Source organism: Nicotiana tabacum, chromosome 13 (assembly GCF_000715075.1).
Source record: "Nicotiana tabacum cultivar K326 chromosome 13, ASM71507v2, whole genome shotgun sequence".
NCBI lineage: Eukaryota > Viridiplantae > Streptophyta > Magnoliopsida > Solanales > Solanaceae > Nicotiana > Nicotiana tabacum.
In genome coordinates this window covers 59,595,409-59,603,219 of record NC_134092.1, presented here as the reverse complement: position 1 = coordinate 59,603,219, position 7,811 = coordinate 59,595,409, and positions in this window count along the sequence as shown.

The window sequence follows — 7,811 nt, the reverse complement described above, 5'->3', positions numbered from 1 at the left end:
GAGGTGATACCACTTGCTCCTACAACATCTCAGGCCAGGGGAGGAGCACAGACTCCCGCCGCCGGTACCCCAGAGCAGCGAGTCCAGGTCGACTAGTTTCCAAAGGTCATACCAGTGCAGCCGATAGCCCTAGTTCGGCCCGAGGCTAGGGCAACAGTTTCTGAGAAGGAGTAGATCAGGCTCGAGAAGTACAAATATACCACCCTCCTACTTTCATTGGCTTGGCGTCAAAGGATTCCCAGGGTTTTCTTGAGGAGTGCCACTATGTAACGACCTGGCTGGTTGTTTTGAAAGTAATAGCCCCGATCCCCTATTTACTGCTTCTCCCATATCTATTTCTGCTATTATGACTTGCCAGGAGGTTTCGTTTTGGTGTTTGGAGTATTTTGGGACACTTAGTCCCTAAATGGAGGTTTAAGCCTTAGGATTTGGACCGTAGTCGGAACTCTATGATGACGACTCCGGAATGGAGTTCCGTCAGTTCCGTTAGCTCCGTTAGGTGATTTTGGACTTAGGGGTGTGGTCGGATTGTGTTTTGGAGGTCTGTAACTTATTTATATTTGAAATGGCGAAAGTCAAAATTTTGGAGATTTGGACTAGTAGTGAAAATTTTGATATTAGGATCGGTTTCCGATTTCAGAAGTAGTAGGTACGTAGTGTTGAATATGACTTTGTGTGCAAAATTTGAGGTCAATCAGACGTGGTTTGGTTGGTTTCGGCATCGGTCGTCGAATTTGGAAGTTTCAAGTTTTTTTAAGTTTGAATTGGAGGGTAATTCGTGATTTTAGTGTTGTTTGATGTGATTTGAGGGCTTAGCTAAGTTCGTATGGTGTTTTAGGACTTGTTGGTATGTTTGGTTGAGGTCCCGGGAGCCTCTGGTGTGTTTCGAATGCTCAACGGATGTTTCTGGTTTTTGTTGCTGAAGTTTGTTCTTCGCGTTCGCTAAGGTGTGGCCAGTGGAAGCATCGCGAACGCAAGGAGTAGGACGCGTTCACATATAGGAAAAATGGAACAGCAGGGGCCCCAAGGATTTTTTCTACTCGTTCACGTAGAGGAGAACGCGTTCACGAAGGGTCTGGCAGGACTCTCGCGTTCGCGAAAGAGGAATTTCGATCAGTAGATTTTTGTTCTACGCGAACGCGAGGAGATGGCCGCGTTCACGAAGAAGGATTACCTGGGCAGTACTTAAACATTTCAAAATCGAGGGTTAGCCATTTTTATCAAAACTTGAGTTTGGGAGCTCGGATTTGGACGAGATTTTGAGGGAGTTTCAGAGATATCAATTGGGTAATGATTCTTAACTTGATTTTGGTTAATCTATCATTAATTTTATCATTTAATTTCGGATTTGGGGTGAAAAATGAGGAAAATTGAGAAGAGTTCTTAGACCAAATTTTGGGGTTTTGATCATCATTTTGGTATAGGATTTGAGTGAATTTGGTATGGTTAGACTCATGAGTGAATGGGTGTTCGTATTTTGTGACTTTTACCTGATTTCGAGACGTGGGCCCGGGGAGGCTTTTTGGGTGATTTTTCCAATTTCTTGGCTTAGCTTTGATTTCAATAGCTAGATTAGTTTCTTGTGGTTATATTTATGCTATGTAATTGGTTTTGGCTAGATATGGGCCATTAGGAGTCGGATATTCATGGAAAGAACATTGTGACGGATTGAATTGAGCTTGGTTCGAGGTAAGTGACTTGCCTAACCTTGTGTGGGAAAACTCCCCTTAGGATTTGGTACTGTTTTTGATATATGAGCGTCGTGTACGTGAGGTGACGAGTGCGTACACGGGCTATTATTGCAAAACTCCATTTTCATTAAGTAAAATACATGTCTTCCTTTAACTGAGCTACACTAGCATATGAATTTATCCTGTTTAGTCTAGAACAACATGTCTACGTGTCTTAATTGCTTATGTGAACTCTGTGCAGCATGCTTAGTGAATTTTCTGCTTCTTCCTTGACTGGTACTAAATCTAAATCATAAGATTTCGTGATGTAGTTGTATTCTATTGTTTGCGCTGCATATTTACTTTGGGACTATGGAACGATATTTCGGTAGATCCCCCTGCTCTGCATATTTACTTTGGGACTACGGAGCGGTATTCCGGTAGATCTTCCTGCTCTGCATATTTACTTTGGGACTACGGAACGGTATTTCGGTAGATCCATCTGATCTGCATATTTACTTTGGGACTACAGAGCGGTATTCCAGTAGATCCCCCTGCTCTGCATATTTACTTTGGGACTATAGAACGGTATTCCTGTAGATGCCCTTGCTCTGCATATTTACTTTAGGACTACAGAATGGTATTCCGGTAGATCCCCTGTTGTTATTTCTGTGTACTGAGCTGTTGACTTGTTATGATTTCATTCTTGTTAAATTTCAGCACTTATTTTTACTGCAATATTTCATTCTGTCTTAGTTTATTATATATATACCAGTAGAGCCCTGACCTGATCTTGTCACTACTCGACCGATGTTAGGCTTGGAACTTACTGGGTACCGATTGTGGTGTACTCATGCTACTCTTCTGTTTGGAACTTATCAGCCGCACTATCAGTGAGCCGGGACAGCTTTGGAGACTTCAAGGTATATTTGCCACATCCGCAGACCTCGGAGTCCCCTTCTACTCTTCCCCATGTGCATTATCTTCTGTATTTTCTTTCGATAGACTCTGATGTATAGAGACACTAGATTTCCCTTTTATAGTTTGTGATTCACGATGTTCCAGGTTTTGGGAATGCTATGTAGTATACTAAGGAGTTGGTTATTGTACATGCCAAGAGGCATGGTATTTAGTTATGGTGTTATTGCTACAGTTAGTTGTTGAATTTATGTTTTCATTTCATTATTTCGCAAATGTTAGTCTTACCTAGTCATAGAGACTAGGTGCCATCACGACGTCACACGGAGGGGAAATTGGGTCGTGACACACTGTATCCTCCGTACTATGGGTGTTGCGGAGTCTAGTAGGATTTCTTTCACTACGTTCCAGCTTAGAGGAGCTGCCTATCAGTGGTGGCGAGCATATGATTTGGGTAGTCCGGCCGAGTTAGCTTCACTCACTTGGACTCAGTTCTCGGATATGTTCTTGAGGGAGTATGTTCCCCAGAGTCTCAGAGATGCATGGCGTGCAAAGTTTGAGCAGTCGTGCCAGGGTTCTATGACCATGTCGGAATATGCATTCCGGTTCAGTGATTTGGCTAGGCATGCACCAGCCTTGGATGCTACTGTTCGAGAGACGGTTCGTCGATTTATCGAGGGGCTTAACCCAAGTATCAAATTTAGCTTGTCCTGAGAGTTAGAGATGGACATCGCATATCAGTAAGTGGTAGGGATTTCTAGGAGATTGGAGGGTATGCTGACTCGGGAGAGGGAGGAGATAGAGGCCAAGAGGTCTCGAGAGTCTGGCACATATAGTGGTACTCGTGCTGTATCTGTAGCTCGTTACGGTAGGGGCTATGTGAGTCACCCTATTCATTCAACACTTCCAGCCGCCAGCGATACTTTGGCCACTCCTAGGCCCCAGGCTCCATATTATGCACCGCCATTGTGTAGTGCACCTCCTACACAAGGTGCTTTTAGCGGTTAGTCTAGTCGATCAAGCCCGAGACAGCCACAGTAGCCACGTCCACCGAGAGCTTGTTTTGAGTATGGTGACACTAGTCATATGGTGAGGGATTGCCCAGACTCGGGAGGGGTGCACCTCCACAGACCACTTAAGGCACCGCGTGCTCCACCAGGTCCTTAGGCTATGGTTACAGCACCAACTACCACTCCACCTGCACAACCAATTGGAGGTGGAGGTCGGGCAGGTAGAGGTCGCCCTAAAGGGGGAGGCCATGCTAGATATTATTCCCTTCCTGCTAGGACAGAGGCAATTGCATCTAACTCAGTCATCACAAGTATTGTTCCGGTCTATCATAGAGATGCATCAGTCTTATTTGATCCAGGCTCCACTTATTCATATGTGTCATCTTATTTTGTTCTGTATTTGGGTGTATCCCGTGATTCTTTGAGTTCTCGTGTTTATGTGTCTACACCCGTGGGAGATTATATTGTTGTTGACCTTGTGTATCAGTCGTGTTTAGTTTTTCTTAGTGGTTTTGAGACCAGAGTCAATTTATTGTTGCTCAGTATGGTGGATTTTGATGTTATTTTGGGCATGGACTGGTTTACACCCTATCATACTATTCTTGATTGTCACGCCAAGAAGGTGACGTTGGCTATGCCAGACCTATCGCGGTTAGAATAGAGAGGTACTTTAGATTATGTTCCAAGCAGGGTTGTCTCATTTCTAAAGGCTCAGCGGATGGATGAGAAGGGGTATGATGCGTATCTGGAATATGTGAGGGATGTCAGTGTCGATACTCCTACCGTCGAGTCAGTTCCGGTAGTGCGGGATTATCCAGATGTATTTCCGGCAGATCTTCCGGGCATGCTTCCCGACAAAGATATCGACTTTGTTATGGATTTGTTACCGGGCACTCAACCCATTTCTATTCCACCCTATCGTATGGCCCCAGCAAAGTTGAAAGAGATAAAGGAACACTTGTAAGAATTGCTTGATAAAGGATTCATTCGGCCCAGTTTTTCACCTAGGGGTGCTCCTGTCTTGTTTGTAAAGAAGAAGGATGTTTCTATGCGAATGTGTATCGATTATCGCTAGTTGTACAAGGTTACATTGAAGAACAGGTATCCATTGCCACGTATTCATGACCTATTTGATCACCTTAAGGGTGCCAGAGTGTTCTCTAAGATCGACTTGCATTTAGGCTATCATCAGTTGAAGATTCAGGAGCCAGAAATCCCGTAGACTTCTTTCAAGACTCGGTATGGTCTTTACGAGTTCCTTGTGATGTCTTTTGGGCTGACCAATTCCCCAGCAGCATTTATGCACTTGATGAACAGTGTATTTCAGCCCTATCTTGACTCATTCGTCATTAAGTTCATCGACGACATTCTGGTGTACTCCAGGAGCCGGGAGGAACATGAGCAGCACCTGAGGACTGTATTTCAGACCTTGAGAGAAAAGAAGTTATATGCAAAATTTTTGAAGTGTGAATTCTGGCTTGATTCAATGGCATTTTTGGGTCATGTAGTATCGAGTGAGGGGATCAAGGTAGATCAGAAGAAGATTGAAGCAGTGCAGAGTTGGCCCAGACTGTCCTCAGCTACGGAGATCCAGAGTTTTCTTGGCTTGGCGGGGTATTACCGTCAATTTGTAGAGGGTTTCTCGTCTATTGCAACACCTATGACCATGCTAACCCAAAAGGGTGCTCCGTTCAGGTGGACCTAGGAGTGTGAGGAGAGCTTTCTAAATCTCAATACTGCTTTGACTACTGTCCCAGTTTTGGTATTACCTACTGGTTCGGGGTCCTATCGGTGTATTGTGATGCATCGTGCATTGGTCTTGGCGCGGTATTGATACAGGACGGTAGGGTTATTGTCTACACGTCTAGACAGCTGAAGGTGCATGAGAAGAACTATCCTGTCCATGACCTCGAGTTAGCAGCTATTGTTCATGCCTTGAAGATCTGGCGACACTATTTTCATGGTGTCCCTTGTGAGGTCTACACCGATCATCGAAGTCTACAACATATGTTCAAATAGAAGGATCTTAACTTGCGATAACAGAATTGCTTAAGGACTATGATATCACCATTCTCTATCATCACGGGAAGGCCAACGTAGTGGCCGATGCCTTGAGTCGTAAGGCAGAGAGTTTGGGCAGCTTAGCATTTCTACCGGTAGCAGAGAAGCCTTTAACCTTGGATGTTCAGGCCTTGGCCAACTAGTTTGTCAGATTGGATGTTTTCGAGCCGAGTCGAGTTTTGGCTTGTGTGGTTTCTCAGTATTCTCTTTATGATCGTATCAGAGAGCGCCAGTATGATGGCCCCCATCTGCTTGTCCTATGCCAAGGAGGTCACTATTGGAGAGGATGGTGTGTTACGGATGCAAGGCAAGCTATGTGTGCCCAATTTAGATGGCTTGCATGAGTTGATTCTCCAGGAGGCTCAAAGTTCACGGTACTCCATTCATCTAGGTGTCGCAAAGATGTATCAGGACTTGAGGCAGCATTATTAGTGGAGGTGGATGAAGAAGGACATAGTGGAGTATGTAGCTCGGTGCCTAAATTGTCAGCAGGTGAAATATGAGCATCAGCGGCTGGGTGGATTACTTCAGAAGTTAGAGATTCCAGAGTGGAAATGGGAGCGGATCACTACAGATTTTGTTGTTGGGCTCCCACAAACTCGGAGGAAGTTCGATGTAGTATGGGTGATTGTGGATAGATTGACTAAGTCAGCTCATTTCATGCCATTGGCGACTACTTATTCTTCAGAGCAGCTGGCTCAGGTTTACATTCGCGAGATTGTCAGGCTTTATGGCATGCCAGTATCTATCATCTCTGACTGGGGTGCGCAGTTTACATCGCAGTTCTAGAGAACCGTACAACATGACTTGGGTACTCGGGTGGAGTTGAGCACAACATTTCAGCCTCAGACGGACGAACAATCCGAGTGCACTATTCAAATATTGGAGGATATACTTCATGCGTGTGTGATAGATTTTGGGGGTCCTTGGGATCATTTCTTGCCACTTGCGGAGTTTGCCTACAATAACAGTTATCAATAGAGCATTCAAATGGCACTATATGAGGCCTTGTATGGAAGGCGGTGCCGGTCTCTGGTGGGTTGGTTTAAGCCGGGTGAGGCTAGGCTGTTGGGTACACATTTGGTTCAGGATGCTTTGAAAAAGGTTAAATTGATTCAGGATCTACTTCGTATAGCCCAATCTAGATAGAAGAGTTATACGAATCGGAAGCTTCGCGACGTTGCATTTATGGTTGGGGAGTAGGTCTTGATCTGGGTTTCGCCCATGAAGGGTGTTATGAGGTTCGGAAAGAAGGGCAAATTGATCCCTAGGTATATCGGGCCTTTCGAGATTCTTTAGAGGGTTGGAGAGGTGGCTTACAGACTTGCACTACCACCTAATCTCTCTCTAGTTCATCCAATGTTCCATGTTTTCATGCTCCGGAAGTATCACGACGATCCGTCTCATGTGTTAGACTTCAGCTCCGTCCAGTTGGACAAAGATCTATCTTATGTTGATGTGCCGGTAGCCATTTTGGATAGGAAGGTTAGAAAGTTGAGGTCGAAGAGCATTGCTTCAGTGAATGTTCAGTAGAGGGGTCATCCAGTCGAGGAGGCGACTTGGGATACCGAGCATGATATACGTAGCCGCTATCCTCATTTTTTCACTACTTCATGTATGTTTCTATACTTGTTCGAGGACGAACGTTAATTTTAAGAGGGGGAGGATGTAACGACTCGGCTGGTCATTTTGACTGTGTTAGCCCCAACCCCCTGTTTATTGGTTCTTTGTGTTGTACTGTGGTTACGTGACTTTTCGGGAGGTTTGGTTTTTTGTTTCAGAGTGAAATGGGACACATAGTCCCTAAATTAGAAGTTTAAGTCATAGGAGTCGAATGTAGTTTTAATTGTGTGAAGACGACTCTGGAATGGAGTTTTGATGACTCCAATAGCTCCGTAGGGTGATTTTGGTCTTAGGACCGTGTCCGGATGTTGAATTGGTGGTTCGTTGGTCATTTCAGCGTTAATTGGCGAAAGTTGGAAAGTTGGAAGATATTTAAAAGGTTTGACCGGGAGTAGACTTTTTGATATCGGGGTCGGATTTCGATTCCGGAAATTGTAACAGGTTTGTAATGTCCATTATGACTTGTCTGTAAAATTTGAGGTCAATCGGACAGGATTTGATAGGTTTCGGCGTCGAATGTAGAAGTTAG